This window comes from Lactuca sativa, chromosome 4, assembly GCF_002870075.4.
Source record: "Lactuca sativa cultivar Salinas chromosome 4, Lsat_Salinas_v11, whole genome shotgun sequence".
NCBI classification, from domain to species: Eukaryota; Viridiplantae; Streptophyta; class Magnoliopsida; order Asterales; family Asteraceae; genus Lactuca; species Lactuca sativa.
In genome coordinates, this window is record NC_056626.2 from 299,220,153 (window position 1) to 299,227,151 (window position 6,999).

Genomic DNA, 6,999 nt, shown 5'->3' on the forward strand with positions numbered 1-6,999 from the left:
TATAGAAAATTTTCTCTTAAAAGCCTAAATAAACTGATGTAACCAGCAATAATAATATGAAGCATATATTACAATAATCATTGTGTTATCCATTATGTTTTACACTTTGAAGAATTTGAAGTATTTCGTACTCGTGTATTAAATGACTAACAAAACTCAAAAACTTCTTACTATTTATAATAAGAACTAAAACAAAATGCCTAGAAGGAGTAGTGCTTGGCTAAACCCTAACCAACGATCAGCACAACTAGAACCAAACCCCCCCAATAAGTACAGCAGAACTTGAAGAAATCATAGCTCAAAGAATTGATGCGTCTCTATCTAATGTCACAAGAGGTGGAATTAGAAATGAAGGCCATGCAGGGACCGCTAGAATGTGTACCTACAAAGACTTTATGAATTGCAGACCAAAGAGCTTTCATGTAAATGAAGGGGTTTTTAATTTGACTAGGTGGATAGAAAAGACAGAGTCCGTCTTTCAAATAAGCTTCTGTGCAGATGATTGTAAAGTATGATTTGTAGCATGTACTTTCAATGATGCAACACTTACATGGTGGAACAGCCATGTGAATACAATGGGAATTGATACTGCAAATTCCATGAAATGGGAAGAGCTAAAAATGATGCTAGTAGAGGAGTATTGTCCTAGGGAGGAAATACATAAACTGGAACAAGAATTGTGGACCCTAACAATAAAGGGTTCAGAGATAAAAGCTTATACCGCTAGATTTAATGATCTTGCAGTAATGTGTCCATCACTTGTAACCCCTGAATATAAGAAGATTGAGCAATATATATGGGGTTTAGCATCGCAAATCAAAGGCATGGTGATCACATCAAAGCCTACAACCTATGACAGCACCAAGAGAATAGCTCATCAGCTAACCATCACAGAGATCCAAGGAAAAGTAGTGGTCTCAACGGTTGAGTCTCCTAAATCCGGAATAAACAAGCAAAATTCTAATGGAAAGAATCCTAGACAATCATCTGAGAAAAGACAAGAAGTGGCAACCAGTTATGCAGCCACGACAACAGTACCCAACCAGCCAAAGTCTTCATGGTGCAATCAGTGCAACCGTCATCACCCAGGTGCAAGAAGAAGGGGCATACTGCTAGTTACTACAGGAGCACAACACCTGCAACAGTCAATCAGCAAACAAATACTGGAATAGGTCGTGGTGAAGGAAGAAAGTGTTATGGGTGTGGAGAGATTGTACATATCAAGAGAGAATTTCCAAAGTTAACGAGTTAAGGAGGCATAGGACGTGGCAGGGCATTCGTGATCGGAAGCAGAGGAGCTATCCAGGACCCTTCGGTCGTATCTGGTATGTTTCTCATAGATAATTTATATGCTACCATAATCTTCAACTTTGGAGCAGATAAAAGTTTTATAACTTCGACGTTTAGAGAATTGTTAAGTCATGAGTCTAGCAAATTAAAAGAAATCTATGAAGTAGAAATCGCTAGCAGTCAAACCGAGAAAACATATGAAATCCTAGAAAATTGTCTATTAACTCTTAATGACTACCTTTTTCATGTCAACCTCATACCAATGCCTATCGGTAGTTTTGATGTCATAATTGGCATGGATTGGTTATCTTCACACCACGCTGAAATTATATGTTATGAGAAAGCTATACGACTACCCTTACCAAACGGTGAAGCCCTTATTATCTATGGTGATAAATCTGGGAAGAACCTCAAATTCATTTCTTATACCAAGACCCATAAATATCTACATAAGAAATGTTGTGTATTCCTAGCTCACATTATAGATAAGAAAAGAAAGACAAAAGAAATAAAGGACATACCTCAAGTATGCAATTTCCCTGACGTGTTTCCTGAAGATCTACCTAGAATACCACCCGTTCGACAAGTTGAGCTTTGAATCGACTTAATTCCAGGAGCAGCACCAGTAGCAAATTCTCATTATCGGTTGGCTCCATCCGAAATGCAAGAATTATCTAGCCAACTACAAGAACTTCTTGACAAAGGTTTTATCAGACCAAGTTTTTCACCTTGGGGAGCACCAATCTTGTTTGTTAAGAAGAAGGACAGATCATTTTGAATGTGTATTGATTATCGGGAGCTGAACAAGCTAGCGATCACGAATCATTATCTGCTTCCAAGAATTGATAATCTATTCGATCAACTGCGAGGATTCAACTACTACTAGAAGATAGATCTTAGATCAGGATACCATCAACTCAGAGTACAAGAAGACAACATTCCAAAAACGGCATTTAGAACTCGTTATGGTCATTATGAGTTCTTAGTTATGTCTTTTGGATTGACCAACGCTCCAGCAATGTTTATGGATCTCATGAATCGTGTTTGCAAACCATACTTGGATAAATTCGTGATAGTATTTATCGATGATATATTGATATATTCACGAACCAAGGAAGAAAATGGTTAACACCTGCAAATAATCTTGGAACTACTAAGAAAAGAAAATTTGTATGCCAAATTCTCCAAATGTGAGTTTTAGATTAGAGAAGTACAATTTTTAGGTCATGTAGTTAGCAACGAAGGAATTCATGTTGACCCATCCAAAGTTGAAGCAATCAGGAATTAGGAAGCATCAAAGACGCTAACAGAAGTGCATCAATTCCTACGACTTGCTGGCTATTACCGCAGATTCATAGAGAATTTCTCCAAAATAGCCAAGTTGCTTACAACACTAACCCAGAAGGATACAAAGTTCAAATGGGAAGACAAACAAGAAGTTGCTTTTCAGAAACTGACGTAAATGTTGTGTAGTGCACCAATCCTATCCCTTCCAGAGGGGACAGAAGATTTCTTCGTATACTACGACACATCAAATCAAGGATCGGGATGTGTGTTGATGCAAAGAGGAAAGGTTATCGCCTATGCATCACAACAACTTAAGGTGCATGAGAATAATTACACTACCCACGATCTTGAATTTGGGAGCTATAGTGTTTGCAATAAAAATCTGGAGACATTACTTATACGGTACTAAGTGTAGTATTTTTACCGACCACAAGAGTCTCCAGCACATCTTCAACCAAAAAGATCTTAATATGAGACAACGAAGATGGGATGAATTGTTGAATGATTACGAATGTGATATTTGTTATCATCCCGGAAAGGAAAATGTGGTAGCAGATGCCTTGAGCCGAAAAGAATATATTAAACCCAGTCGGGTACGAGCAGTAACCATAACTATCCATTCTAACTTCGCCGCACAAATTAGAGAAGCTTAAATTGAGGCTCTGAAAGAAGAAAACATCAAGAACGAAGCTTTTCGGGGAATGGAAAAGCAACTTATACAAAAAAGATGATGGAACGTGACACTTTAAGAACTGAATTTGGATGCCTAAATTCGATGGAGTCAGGGACATAGTCTTAGAAGAGGCCCACAAGTCCAAATATTCCGTGCATCCAGGCTCTAACAAAATGTACTTAGACTTAAAAGTACATTATTGGTGGCCAAAAATGAAGGCTGGAATTGCTAGTTATGTGAGCAAATGCTTGACTTGTTCTAGAGTAAAGGCAGAACATCAAAAGCCTTCTGGTTTACTTCAACAACCGGAAACACATGAATGGAAATGGGAGCAGATATCAATAGACTTCATCACTAAGTTACCTAAAACTCCTAGTGGGTTCGACACTATTTGGGTAATAGTCGATAGATTGACTAAGTCCGCCCATTTCTTACCGATTAAGGAGAACGATGGGATGGAGAAGCTGAATAGAGTTTATCTTAAAGAAATTGTCAGATTGCATGGAGTTCCAAATTCTATTATTTCCGACCGAGATAGTAGATTCACTTCACGATTTTGGAAATCTCTACAACAATCCTTAAGAACACGTCTTGATATGAGTACAACTTACCATCCATAGACTGATGGTCAGAGCAAGAGGACCATTCAGACATTATAATATATGCTCCGAGCATGTGTTATTGACTTTGGAAATGCATGGGATACTGATTTACCATTAATTGAGTTTTCCTACAACATGGCTGCACCGTTTGAGGCTCTTGTGGACAAAAATGTCATTCCCCAATATGTTGGGTAGAAGTTGGAGATATGCAGATGGCCAGAGAACGTACAGGCGGTACCTTACGTACTAGACCAAAAATAATCCACGAGACAACTGAAAAGATAGGGAAAATTAAGGATCGATTAAAGGCCGCACGTTATCGTCAAAAAAGCTATGCCGATGTAAGACGTAAGCCTTTAGAATTCCAAGTTGTAGATAAGGTAATGCTAAAGGTCTCCCCTTAGAAAGGCTTAATTCGATTCGGGAAACGAGGCAAATTAAATCCACGGTATATAGGACCTTTTGAAATTCTAACAAGAATTGGTTCTGTCGCATACCAACTCAAGTTGCCTCAAGAGTAAAGTAATATGCACGATGTTTTTCACGTATCAAATCTGAAAAGATGTCTATCCGATGACACTATTGTTGTACCTCTCGACAAGATAAAATTCAATACGAAACTCAACTTTGTAGAAGAACCTGTCGAGATCATGGATTGAAAAGTCAAACTATTAAAGAAAAGTCGTATTCCCATACTGAAAGTTCGATGGAACTCTTTACGAGGACCTAAATTTACTTGGGAACGTGAAGATCAGATGAAAGAAAAATACTCCCAACTATTTAACAAAATCCCATCCACAAGATACATTTCGGGACAAAATTGTTCTAACGGGGGGAGAATGTAACACTAGTCAAAATAGGTCAATAACAATCACATGTGATTATGCCAATCATGTAATGTGATTAAATTACTATGTAAGTCATGATAAATTCTAATACAAATATGAAATTTCTTTATAATACAACTCAAAGTGTATGTCTATATGATTCCAAAGATATAGAGAACGTATAAATCTGACTTCGCGTGAAGAAGTTATGATAAACCAAACACTATAAATCTCTATAATAAGACGAATTTAAAATCGAATTAGAATTAGCTATAAGAGTCTAAAAGAGAGTTGTATTACTCGTAAATACCTACACGTGGATATAAAGAACGTCAAAAATGGAGTTCGTATGCGAAAGTTATGACCTTCTGAAGATATAGCTGTCAGAAACCCTAATCTGACTGAGCCCACGATGTGAACATTGAAACTCACGACGTGAGGACTCAAATTGCCACATTTTGGACCTAGAAGGTGTGTGACGAGGCTATGAAGGGATAAGTTCTAAGCTCATGAAGTGAGCAAGGATATCTCACGACGTGAGGAGTCACATGGCCACCTTCCGAAGCTAGGGACGCAAATGGCAAGTCTACGGGGTGACCAGCCATGGCTCACGTCGTGAGACTATATGGCTCACGACGTGAGAGGCCAATAATCTTCCTATAAATAGCAGGTCCGACTTCAGCTATTCCTACACCTGAACTTCTTCCCTTTCTCTCATTTGCTGAAGCACTCTTGCATCCCGAGCCCCGACGACCTCGTACCACTGACCGTTTCTGCTTAGATTACATAAAATCACGCTACTAGGGTGAGTTTCATGGCCCCATTTTCTAATATTTTTGGGGGAAAACGCATGCTAAATATTGTATATACGTTACTATTATGTTTATATGATGGTATATTAGTATCAACGTAGATAGTTATATTAAGCGATATATAGTTATTCTAAATATAATATTTTGAATATAGGCAACTATTATCAACTTGTTAGCATGTTATTATACTAATGTAGATCTTGAGTTACACTTAGGATTCTATATATATGTTGTGTGCGATATAGTTTCGAAGTTATATTTGAAAGTTCTATAGGTTAATTTATAAAGTGTGCTGCTATTATTGGTTTTATGTCAAGATAAAACTTGGTATGATATATGTTGTTATTGTTAGTTTTATGACAAGATAAAGCTTGGTATGTTATATGTTGTTGTTGTTAATGGTTTTATGTCGAGATAAAACCTGGTTTTACTTCAAGTTATAGTTGTTATACTATTATGAAGTTAGGAGTAATGTTTAAAAGTATAGTCTAGTAACTTAGGGTTTTAGACACGAAAATGCTTTTGTTGTTAGAGCTATAGGAAGCCTTCGAAATCTACATGAGCAATTTGTATTCATCAACTAAGATTGGGAATATTAGCGGAAATCCTCTGAACTGTAACCGTTAATCCCGTGTGAGCGAGGAAGTCGTGTATAATTAGTATACGGGTTGACAACCCCACTTGTGATTGTTAGTGACAATAAACCATAAATGAGTGTCAAACTATCCTTTTACTAGTTATTGTTCCGGCGTCGATGAAGCGTATTGTGTTGTTTCTCATGGAAATCATGAGTGTATTGTTTCTCATGGAAATCATGACTGTGTTGTTTCTCATGGAAATCATGACTGTGTTTTATCAGAGGTATTATGTCATAGCAGCAGTTACGGGATCATGGTAGCAATTTGTTAGAAACATTATACTTTGTCGTATACAAGTATGAATGTTAAGTATAATTTTCCCCTAGTTATACCCTAGGTTTAAGGAACATTTAGGTACAACACTTATTGGATAAGTAGATTATTATACCTAATATATATACTAAACGTTGGAGAGTCAAAATGATACTTTCAAATACTAAACTTTTGAACTCAGAAAAAGTATTATTTTATATGGAGTCAAAACCTGTGAACTCACCAAATTTATGTTGACGTATTTTAAAATGCTTGTGTTTTCAGGAACTTGAAAAGCTGGTATGTATTCAAACAGGAGATGTTTTACTATTACCTTTCTATTTATTAAGAAGTATGTCATAGTCGGATATTATGTAATAAGTACTAGGAAAACAATAATGTAACTTTCAATCATCAATAAATGTATGTATTTTCTTTAGTAATGTTCAATGTATGTTATATAAATGTGATATGAAGAATGATGTTACACCACCCGGTGTTTCCACCGATGACCGGGGAGTGACAAACTAGCACCTAGCAAGTGTTTAAAGCCTTAGACTATGGACTTAACAAGGGTATACGGCCGTATATAGAGTGTACGGTCGTACACTCTTGATG